Source organism: Triticum dicoccoides, chromosome 3B, assembly GCF_002162155.2.
Source record: "Triticum dicoccoides isolate Atlit2015 ecotype Zavitan chromosome 3B, WEW_v2.0, whole genome shotgun sequence".
NCBI lineage: Eukaryota > Viridiplantae > Streptophyta > Magnoliopsida > Poales > Poaceae > Triticum > Triticum dicoccoides.
In genome coordinates this window covers 74,223,505-74,234,198 of record NC_041385.1, presented here as the reverse complement: position 1 = coordinate 74,234,198, position 10,694 = coordinate 74,223,505, and the positions used below count along the sequence as shown (strand labels likewise).

General features: G+C 43.7%; 1 pseudogene; it reads left to right on the top strand.

The window, feature by feature from the left end:
* The window catches only part of LOC119279324, a 36,443-nt pseudogene extending 27,127 nt beyond the window's left edge, over positions 1-9,316 (top strand).
* The last annotated feature ends 1,378 nt before the right edge of the window (positions 9,317-10,694 follow it).

The window sequence follows — 10,694 nt, the reverse complement described above, 5'->3', positions numbered from 1 at the left end:
CATATTCATAAATATTTTCAAATAACAAATTTGAACATATTTTTAAAAAAAATATTACTGTTTTTATAAAAAAATATTACTGTTATGATTTAAACAAGTTTGAAGATATTTAAACACAAATAAATATCAAACAACATTTTAAATGCATAAAAATAAAAATTGGGGAGCCTGGGAATCGAACCCAGGACCTCCTAGTGTGTGTGTTGCGTGCTGACCAGTCGGGCTAGTGGGCAGGTTCTAATGTAGATTGGTTTAGGTGGAATATAACCTGAGGGCTCGAACTGTAATAAAAAAAACATACAAATGGCGCACCGCTGCGGGGTGCGCCATTAGTAATCTCCCCCCTAGCTAATTCCACCCTCTCCCTCACTAGATCCCTTCGTCCCTCTCCCTCGCCAGATCCACCCGCTACCCCAATCGACCCCCGCCGTCGCCGCCCCGACCCTCGCCGGACTCCACCCTCGCCGCCCCCGCTCCCCCCACCACTGCAGCTCCCCCGCGCCGCCGCCCCAGCACGTACATCCCCTCCCTCCCTTCCCTCTAGCTTCTCCTCCTCCTCCTCTCACCGCCCGTGCCTTCTTCTGCTCAGAAGGTCAAGAAGGCAGCCCATTCCTCCGGATCACCGCCCACCGCCTCCTCGATGCCGGCGCCCCCCGCCGCCCTCACGCCGGACTCGCCGCCCCTGCCAAGCTCAGGCCCGCCCCCACGCCCTACGAGGCGCACCACCGGCCGACCAAGTCCCAGACGTCCCCGTCCCGCCGCCGACAGACTACGCGCCGCCCCTGCCGCCCAAGCCCAAGCCGGAGCCCAGGCTATCCCAGCTCGAGGTATCCCCCTTCTTCTTCTCTCTAAATTTTAAAAATTAACAAATGTTCACAAATCTTTAGATTTTGCTCTCTAAATGTCAGTTAACAAATTCTTATTCTTACTGTCAAATCTTCTTTTCTTTTTGGAACCATGCATACAGTATTATGTTAGTATGTTCAGTGGTTAGTTTTTGCCACACCCACATTCCAGATATGTCCAGCAGCACTTGCTCGTCTCCATCTGATAGAAAGCAAAAAACTGCCTTCAGTTTGGTAGCATGATTTCCCTTCAGTTTGGTAGTTTCAATGTGTTCTGTGTTCTCTGTTTTTGTTGAAGGAAGGCTAAATACTCCTTGTTCCCAAACTATCAAGCTGCATTTTACTCCATCTCTCTCCAAACTGTCAACAGAATTTCGCTCACTGAAATTTGACAGTGGAGTACTGTCCAAACTGTATTCACTGTCTAAATTTCATTGATGTCAAATTTTATTTATGTATCAAGTCTGACATCAACTTGTAAGAAGAATAAGGGTGAGTCCAAGATCAGGTGAGTGAGTGAGTGATGTGGTTGCTGAAGTTCAGACATGTTCAATGAGAACAACTACTGTGGAGATTAAATTCAATGAGAATAAATTCAAATACATCCAAATAAACCCATCATGTCAGGATTCTTGATCAAAGACCCACTTAGGAGTAGTTTGTCATTGTTAAACACAAGTTTAAAATGAATATGCTTCTTTTGCTGTGATAATCCAAAATGCTACTTTTGAGTACAGTAGCTGTAAAATTTAGTCTATCTTGAGCTTGAGCTTGGGAGCTTCTTTAGCAAGACACTGAATACAGTGATTTGTTGCGTAGGAGTAGCTGTAAATGCTTAATATTATTTCCCCCACAATGCATAGCAATTATCTGCCAGCAGTCATGTGGCTTCACATTGCTGGCATCGGTTGTGTTGTGTCACATGGCCTAGATACAAGTGTCGCTTTCTGCATTTTGTGCCGATGAAGTAGATATAGATAGGCTTTCTGCATTTTGTCACATTTGCTTCAAGTAGATAGGCTTTGCTTTGAATGCTTCTGATAATCTGAATGTTGCTAGATAAGAAACATACAAGTTTGGAACTTCTCTCTCTTGTGAGCTTTGCTGTCAAACTGAATGTTGCTGAATAAGAAACGTACTACAAGTTTGGGACTTCTCTTATGAAACACAAGCTGCTTCATCTTTTGCTTTGGACCAGATGGAATAACATGATCACGATGTTTCTTTTTAATCAGTAAACCTAGGTGTTCATCACCTATGGCCTTAAGATCGATAGAAATGTATGTTGCTATTTTCTGTTGATTCTTTCTGGCTAGTTCATTCATCATTTAGGGCTTGATGTATGGAGGCTTGTCTACTTGCTATTAATACAACATAATATTTGATATGAGCAGGGTGAACAACCTTTAGGTCCCGGGAATCTACTCAAGGCTGCAGACACTTCTTGTCTCACTTCTTTTATCATTGGTATAATATTCATATTAAGGAGTTTCTATAAGTTCATTGTTCTTATAAGCATCAGGACTTTTTTTAATGGAAATTTACAGTATGTTTGAGGGTGAACATTAAGCAATGTTTGTTGTCAAACAAATCAAGAATCTTTTTAATTTATGTATTTACTATTTTTTTATTTTACTTATCAAGATGGTGTATTTGAGCTCGGGAGCAGAGAATCCATGTCCTGAGCTCCTGATTTATCCCTCTATGCATGGTGTGCATATACTATTTGCCTATTTGGTAAAAAAACAGTTTAGTTTCCTATTTGGTATGCTTGTCATGTCACTTGTAGTACAAGCTTAGTTAGGAGTACTCCATCTAGTAGTAATTAATTTGTGTGGATGTGGATGGGGATGAAAACGGAGCGGAAACAGACGGAACTGAGTGCTATTATATTTGTTTTCACATTTCTTTGCAGAAGCGGAAATGAATACAAAAACCCCAGAAATGAATACGGAAACAGATACTACCGGAAATGGACACTGAGCGAATACAAAGCTGATATGGAAACAGAAATAGGCATTGATCGGAACTTAAAAACCCCTTGAATCATAGAGAAATACACACAAAAACAAAAAAAATTAATGAGTTGTTAACATGGCTACAAAATAATATCATTATGCTAGCAACTTAGCGTAGTATTGTAGTAGTACCGGACAAGTGTGTATAGGATCAAACTGAGTACATGTGTGGTAGTAGGAGTTGGGCCTTAGATCCATTCTACTAATTGTGTCATTGTGTTCTCTTTGGTAGTTGGGCTACAAAATAGCTATAGGTCTATAGTAAAAATAGAAATTCCATATTCACGGAAACGGAAAGTTCCATTTCCATGCATGTTCCACCGGAAAACACCATTCCGTTTTTGTTTCCGTTTCCGCATAAAAAATTCTATTTCCACTTCCGTTTTGCAAATTTCCATTTCCGTTTTCATATTTTCTCTCTGTTTCCATTTTTCCTCCGGAAAAACCGAAAGTTTCCACTCCATTTTCATCCCTAGCTGTGGAAGTCACTTGCTTTGGCATAGTAATATTTTTATTCCAGTATTATTTTGTGGTGGTGTGGGTAGCAAGGTGCATGCTACTTGTGATGATGCTACTTGTGATCTTCTGAAATCTCGACCCATTGGGGACTTCATTACGCGGGGATAATGATTTTGCAGGTACCCCTAGAGGCCCTTGAGTTTGCCGGAATGTCGATTAACTTCCGTTCCGGCAAATTCGGGTACTCCATGTGTCCTATTTTCAGCAAAGGTCATGCTGAAATTTTCCGTGAATTTTAGCATGACTTTGCTAAAAATAGGACATATGGGGTACTTGAGACTAATGCATGGGCCGGGGTATCTTAGTACTTAGTTAAGTAGGATCAACTGCCCCTTTATTCTTGCTGCATTAAACCATAGGTGGCAATAGAGCCAAGTGGTCTTTCCTTTTAAGCGTGGTACCTTTTTGTTTTGCTAATGTGTACTAGGTGCTCCCATCTTCTGTGTCATTATTACCCTAATTTATAGTCCAGTACAATTGGACTTTCAGTACAGCCTGTTATCATGCATGTTTTATTATCTGTTGTAAGGGTACTAATTGGTCTCTTCTGCTGCTTATCAGAGATAGGGGGAAGCAGCCACCGCCGCTCTGCCACACCGCAGTACGAGTTGGATGCTTCCGAGTTCTTCAGTATCATACTTGGGACTTCAGTATCATCCATGACACAGGTATATAAAACGAGAGATCTCCCCTTCACCCATCTCATTATGATATCTGTTGTTTGCTACATCACTCATTGTCCCAAACTGCAGAGGCTGCCTGACAGTTTTATGAACATGCTGGGTGAAGATCCGCCAAATAATGTGAAGCTGCGACAGGCCGTCAGCGGGTTATGCAGGCAGTGGGATGTGGAATTGGTGATCAAGGAGGACCACATGTACTTGTATCGTGGGTGGGAGAAGTTCTACCGTGCCTATGACCTGCGGCTGGGGTACTTCCTTCTCTTCAGGTACGACGATGATGCCACCATGCTCATCGTGAAGGTGTTCAACGCGACTATGTGTCGCATGCGCTACGCTGATGATGATGATGATGCCAGTACGTTCTGCCTCTTCTTATTCCTCTACATTTGGCTTTGTCTCACATCGATTGTTAACGGTCATTGTTGCATTTGGACAGGCAATGGGAGCAGCGGCAGCGACACTGGCTACAGCCAAAGCAGTAGCGACTATGGTTGTAGCAAAAGCAACAATGATTCTGGCTTTAGCGAAAGCAGCATCGATTCTGGCAGCAGCATAGACAACAAGAAGGATGATCTGGACCGGAGTGCGGGAGAAGATGAGCAGAGTGGGGATGAGGAGTTGCAGGATGACGATGGGCATCAGGCTGATGATGACCCAGCGCTGGTGGTGGCTGACCAAGGGCAAGAGATGGTGGTGGCTGACCATGGGCAAGAGATGGTGGTGGCTGACCATGGGCAAGAGATGGAGGTGGCTGAGGATGACCTAGCGATGGTCGTGCCCGTCCTGCCTGAAGGTGGCCTCGCGATGGGGGTGGTGCCTGACAATGACCACGCACCGGTGGTGGCGCCGGCGATCCCACAGCTGGGCGACATGACCACGCCAATTTTGATACAAGACTACATCCCACTGCCTCCACTGCCTCCACCGCCTCGCCGCTCTTGGCGCATCAGGCTGAGGAAGGAGAAGGAGAAGAACAATGCATGAGAACTGAACTTTGTCAGGTATGTCAGATCTCCAAAATGATATATATATACTCAGTTACCTATGTTATCTCTAATATGCTTAGTTTCCTATAGGTTAGCTTCATTTTACCTAAGTTGGCTCTAATATGCTAACTTAGAGCTTATATGCTTAGTTTCCTATAGGTTAGCTCCAAAATTACTTATGTTAGCATAAAATGATCAAGTTTACATAATAAGCTTATAGTCTTCTTCTCATTCTTCTTATTCTTCTTCTTATTCTTCCTCTAGTATTCTTCTAGTCTTCTTCTTCTTCTTCTCTTCTTCTTCTTCTTCTTCTAACTTCTTGTTTATCATTTTGCAGATTTGATTTAATTCATGGAAGCTTGCATGGATGGAGTGCTTCTTTTCCATTTGTGTTTTTATATTTTGTATCAGTGTGAAACTTTTGTGAATTGATGGATAATGGTGTTGGATGAACAATGTGAAACTTTTGTAATATGTAACGATGGAACTATGTGTTGGCTATGTATATATATATGATGAAACTTGTGTGTTGGATATGGTTGTTATATGGATGCTTGTTGTATATATATGTGTGTTGAATATCTCATATGTGAAATAGTGACCTGAGATTAAGAAAAAACAAAAAAAATAAAAAAAATTGTTACTAATGGCGCACTACCATGTGGTGCGCTATTAGTATATCAGATAATAGTGGCGCACTGTGGGCAATACTAATGGCGCACTACGTGGTGCGCTATTAGAACACCAGATTCTAATGGCGCACATGTGGTGCGCCATTAGAAAAAAATTCTAATGGCGTGATGCTAGTGACGCACCAGTAGTGCGCCATTAGAAGGCAAAACTGGTGCGCCACTAGCATGCCTTTTCCTAGTAGTGGCGGCCGGTGTGTGGTATTGTAGCGGTGTCATGGGGAGGAGCACCCGTAGTCAGTCCCCGGGAATGTAGCCATGATGGTGAAACTCGTTAACAAATCTCGGTGTCGTGCCTTGTGTGATTGCTTGGTCCTCGGATGATCGACGGAGCGCCTCAGATTTATTTTAACAAGCTAAATGTTGAGTGGAAATTCTGTGTGGATGCTTGGTCAGTACGTATAACACAGCACTCGCAAGCACTTACATTTTATTTTAATACGCTTGATCATTGGCTATGCGACTGCCTTAACTGCAGCTGGTAAATTCCCTTTTTATAGGGAAAGCCTGAGCAGCAAAACAGCCGGTGCGAATGCCCTGCGATGGATGGTTCATTGCTGAGCACCGGGCCAGCCATAACCATTCATTGTCACTGACTTGTGGTGAAAAGGTTTACTGTCCATCGCACAAGCACATAGATGTCTACACAAAAGATCTAGTGAAGCGACTTAGGGGTAATAACGTGAATCTCAACAAGGTGTACAACATAGTAGGAAGCTTCTTCGGTTCATCTCAGAATGTGTCTTTCACAAAGAAGCCACTCCGGAGCCTTTCTGCACAACATAGTAGGAGGCTTCTTCGGTTCATCTCAGAATGTGCCTTTCATGAAGAGGTCACTCAAGATGCATGTGTTTGTGTGACAGTATATCGGGTTGCAATTTGACCGTGAGTCAGATGAGATCTACCAGGAGAAGAGGATACAAATTGTAAGCAATTTCTTTTAGATTTTTTTGTGCCCTCTTCCTAACTGTTGTGCAAGTGTACGTCGTCGAAAAATTCTAATGATGAATCTTTTTGTAAGAAATACAGAGCGGAGCAGTCATGAGAACAAATATTTCCATTGAACAACATACAAATAAGGTTTACACCAGGAAAATGTTTGAACAATTTGATGGGAACCTTTTTGATGGTCAGGCTTACAAGGTGAGGAAATTGAGAAGTACTCCCTCCGTTCCAAATTACTCGTCGTGGTTTTAGTTCAAATTTGAACTAAAATCACGACAACTAATTTGGAACGGATGGAGTATATTGCAAGACACAACGATGCCGAGAAACGCGAGAAGTTGAGCATGATTGATTACGACGTGACCATGTCGAACGATGGCGAGTGGTTCGAGCGTGTGATTATGCATGGACCCCCACGCTTGTTCCTCCCCGTGTGTATACTAGCTGTATTTTTTACTATGCTGAAATGTGTGGATTTATAATATTTGGTCTCTGTACCTTTTAAGTCGTTTGAGACAAATGTATTTTTTTCCAAATTGCACCTCTTAATGTCTGGATGACTAATAGTTTGTCATGCTATCACCGAGCATGACTGAAAACTGGCCGAGGTGCTGTCCCTGTACGTAACTGAAAACTCGTTTGTGGGTGCCAGTTTGTTGTTGCGGCGTACATCTACAGTCAACTACTCCATGACACGTGCTTGCGTTTTGTTTTTTTTGAATGGTCACCGGGGGGAGAGCTTCCCCATCTGAATATATTACCATTCAAAAGAGGATCGAAGAATTACAGTGTTGATTCAGATTACAACAAAAACAGTTAATGAATAGAAGCAGAGAGTCAACCACTGGATCGCTCGTGTGCGCCAAATGTATCCAAATTCGGAAGCTGCTGGCGACCAAGCCTGTGAGGCCGAGACAGCAGAGTGGACGTCAAGCCGGGACGGCTCAGGTAGGCCCATAAAAATGGCTGATCCATCCGACCTCCTCCTATACCGGTGCCACACGGTTGCTGGGTTGCATAATAAATGAGGCGGGCCCATCTTGGAATACATCTACAATACGCAGCATTCTACTGACCAGAATACGGCTAAACACAAGGATCCCAAGAACAGCAGGTGGATGAGATAACGGGCTCAGCTGTGCTCATGATCACAAACGAATTTTCCTTATGAAACTAGCTATTGTGTACGACTTCTGCTATGTGTTTTTAACGTGCTCCGTCTTACCCCTATTTTTACATGAGAGGTAAGAAGGCAAGTGTTAATCAAACCCACTACTTAATGCAATCAACGACTTAGATCTATTTTATACTCTTGAGTAATTTTAACATGCTCACTCTTACCCCATCTTTTTATATCGGATGTAAAAAGGTAAGAGTTAATTAGACCACTAGTTAATCAAATCAATGGCTTAGATCTATAATGTATTCTTACCTTTCATGTGAAAAGAGGAGGTAGGAGAGAGCATGTTCAAATTTGCCTATACTCTTACCATGTGAAAAGGAGAGAGGTAAGAGGGAGCATATTAAAAAGGAAATCCTAAAAAGTGGTCCGGTGCTCGTTTGCTCGCGCGAGCACACGCTGTCGCGCGCCGTTGGATCGGCATCGCGCGGTTGCGCGTCGATCGCTCCGACCCAGCGCTGCCTCGTCGTGTGCGCCAGGTGGCACCTGGCCGTGGCGTCGTTCGAAGAGTCCCGTTGGGTGGAGAAGCGGTTGTGGGTCCCGACAGTTCTCCCCCTCCCTCCGCACTTCCGTCTCCTCCTCGTCCCCCCATTTCGAAACCGTCCCCGAGCGCTCCTCCCAAATCCACCAAATCCGGAGCAGCCGGTGGCGGTGCGGCGATTCGGCGGCCGTCTTCCGGCGTAGTGAGGAAGGGACAGTGTGTGTGGCATGCAGGGAGTGGTTAATCGGCCAGGCGCGCGTCGGTGCGGCGACTGGGGCCATACGTTGGTGCAGCCGTCGGAGGTGGAAGGCGCTACAGCGCCGGAGACGCGGGCGAGGAGGGTCGACGCGCGCGTCGGTGAGGCGACCGGGACTGTTCGTCTACACCCGCAGCATACATCAGCAGTCAGAGGCGGAAGGCGCTGCAGCGCCGGAGACGCGGACGAGGAGGGTCGACACGCGCGTCTTCGCCGTGTGGTTCGCGCGGAGGAGCAGAATCACCTTGCTGCTTGGCGGAGGGCAGAATCGCAGGTCAGTTCATCTTAATCCCATTTTGTGTAGGCTTGTCAGATCTCGTGAGTTTTGGGCGAAATCACTGAGTACCTTTGCCATTGTAAGAGATTAGGAAGAGATTATGCATAAGTTAACTGATTTGAAACGGATTAAGCACACGTTAGATTTGGTTTTGGTGCTGGTGAGATAGGATTTGGGGTGCATTCAAGGCTTGGTGATGCTCAGTAGGGTGTCGTGGCGTGTGGAGGGATAGGGAGGGAGATGTTCTCATGCATAGTTTGTGTCCTAGTTTGTTGATCTACTGACTTGCTCAACAACTGCTCATAGGATGCTCATATAGTTGCCTAGCACTTTTTTTTCATGCAACAAATGCAACTATGCTATAGGTTCCTGTTGTTGAAATGTTTGTGTATCAGGTTTATGTGCTGTGGTTCGACGCTCGTGTTTGTTTCGACTGAGTTGTAGATATGTATGTCAGTTTGCTTAAGTTTTGTGACTGAGTTGTCAGGCTTTTTTGCTGGAGTTTTGTTAGTCAGTTGCCTGAATTGCCCTCAAGTGTTGCCTAGTGTGCCTGGCTTGCTCAAGTTTTGTTAGTCAGTTGCCCTGACATGCCCTCAACCGTTTTTTGCCTAGTGTCTTTGTGCAATGCCTGGCTTTTGCTCAAGCTTTCTTAGCCATTTGCCTGAAATGCCAACATGTGTTGCCTAGCAGCCACCATATGTTCTTACTGCATTTGTGTAATCTCAAACTTGCTCAAGCTTTCTTAGCCGTTTGCCTGAAATGCCAACATGTGTTGCCTGGTGATTGATGTGCAACAGTTGTTTGTTGCTCCTTGTAGTCATGTTTTACTTAGGTTTTTTGCATGTACTTTTGTATTAATGTTGTAACATAGTGAAAATCAGATAGTTTACAACCCTACAACCCTTTCCAGGGTCCACTTTTTTGTAAATTGTTGTTTGCTTAGTTTAGTAAGAATTTTAGTCAAATGAATTTGTTGCATTATATACACTTTTTTCAGAACAACATGTGATTTTTTTTGTGTGCGCGAGGTAGGAAGTAATTCAGTAGAGGGAGGTTAATAGGGTGGCCCTATAATTGGCCCTATTTTGTAGGACAGTTTTAAGCATTGCATGAGAATTCATTCTGTGATTTTTTGTTCTAGGTGCCTTGATTTGTTTCAGATTCTATAGGAAATGTAGAGGGAGGGTAATAGGGACAATTATAGGATAGTTTTTTAATATAGTGAAAATCAGATAGTTTACAACACTTTTCATTGCCCACTTTTTTTAAATTGCTGTTTGCTTAGTTTAGTAAGAATTTAGTCAAACGAATTTTGTTGGATGATATAGAGTTCTTTTCAGAATCATTTTTATGATGAATCTCACTATTTGTCCTTTAAATATGCAGCAGAAATTAGATGGCTGGGACAAGTCATAAGTCAAAATAGGATGGACCTACTGGATCAAGGCATGACGACCTTGCATCTCATGGGAATGAAGAGCATCAAACACAGGTGTGCACATACTCAGGAAGTTTTTATGTTCTTCCTGTACATAACAGATTTTGTTTTCCATTTTTTATTTATTTATGTGGTTTCTATTTTCCAACCACGGAGCAGTGCACCAATAACTGGGTACAAGCGTATGAGAACTAAAGCAGTTGCTGCAAGGGGGAAGCGCCCTGATGATATCATTAGTAACAAGAATAGTAACGAGAGCCAAGCTGCAGATGCTGGGAATAAAAATGTCGAATGTGCAGACATCGACCAACCTCCAAAAGCAAAACGCGAGAAGACGGGAGGAACTGAGGTATTTTGCATAGTTGCCTCAGTTTCAC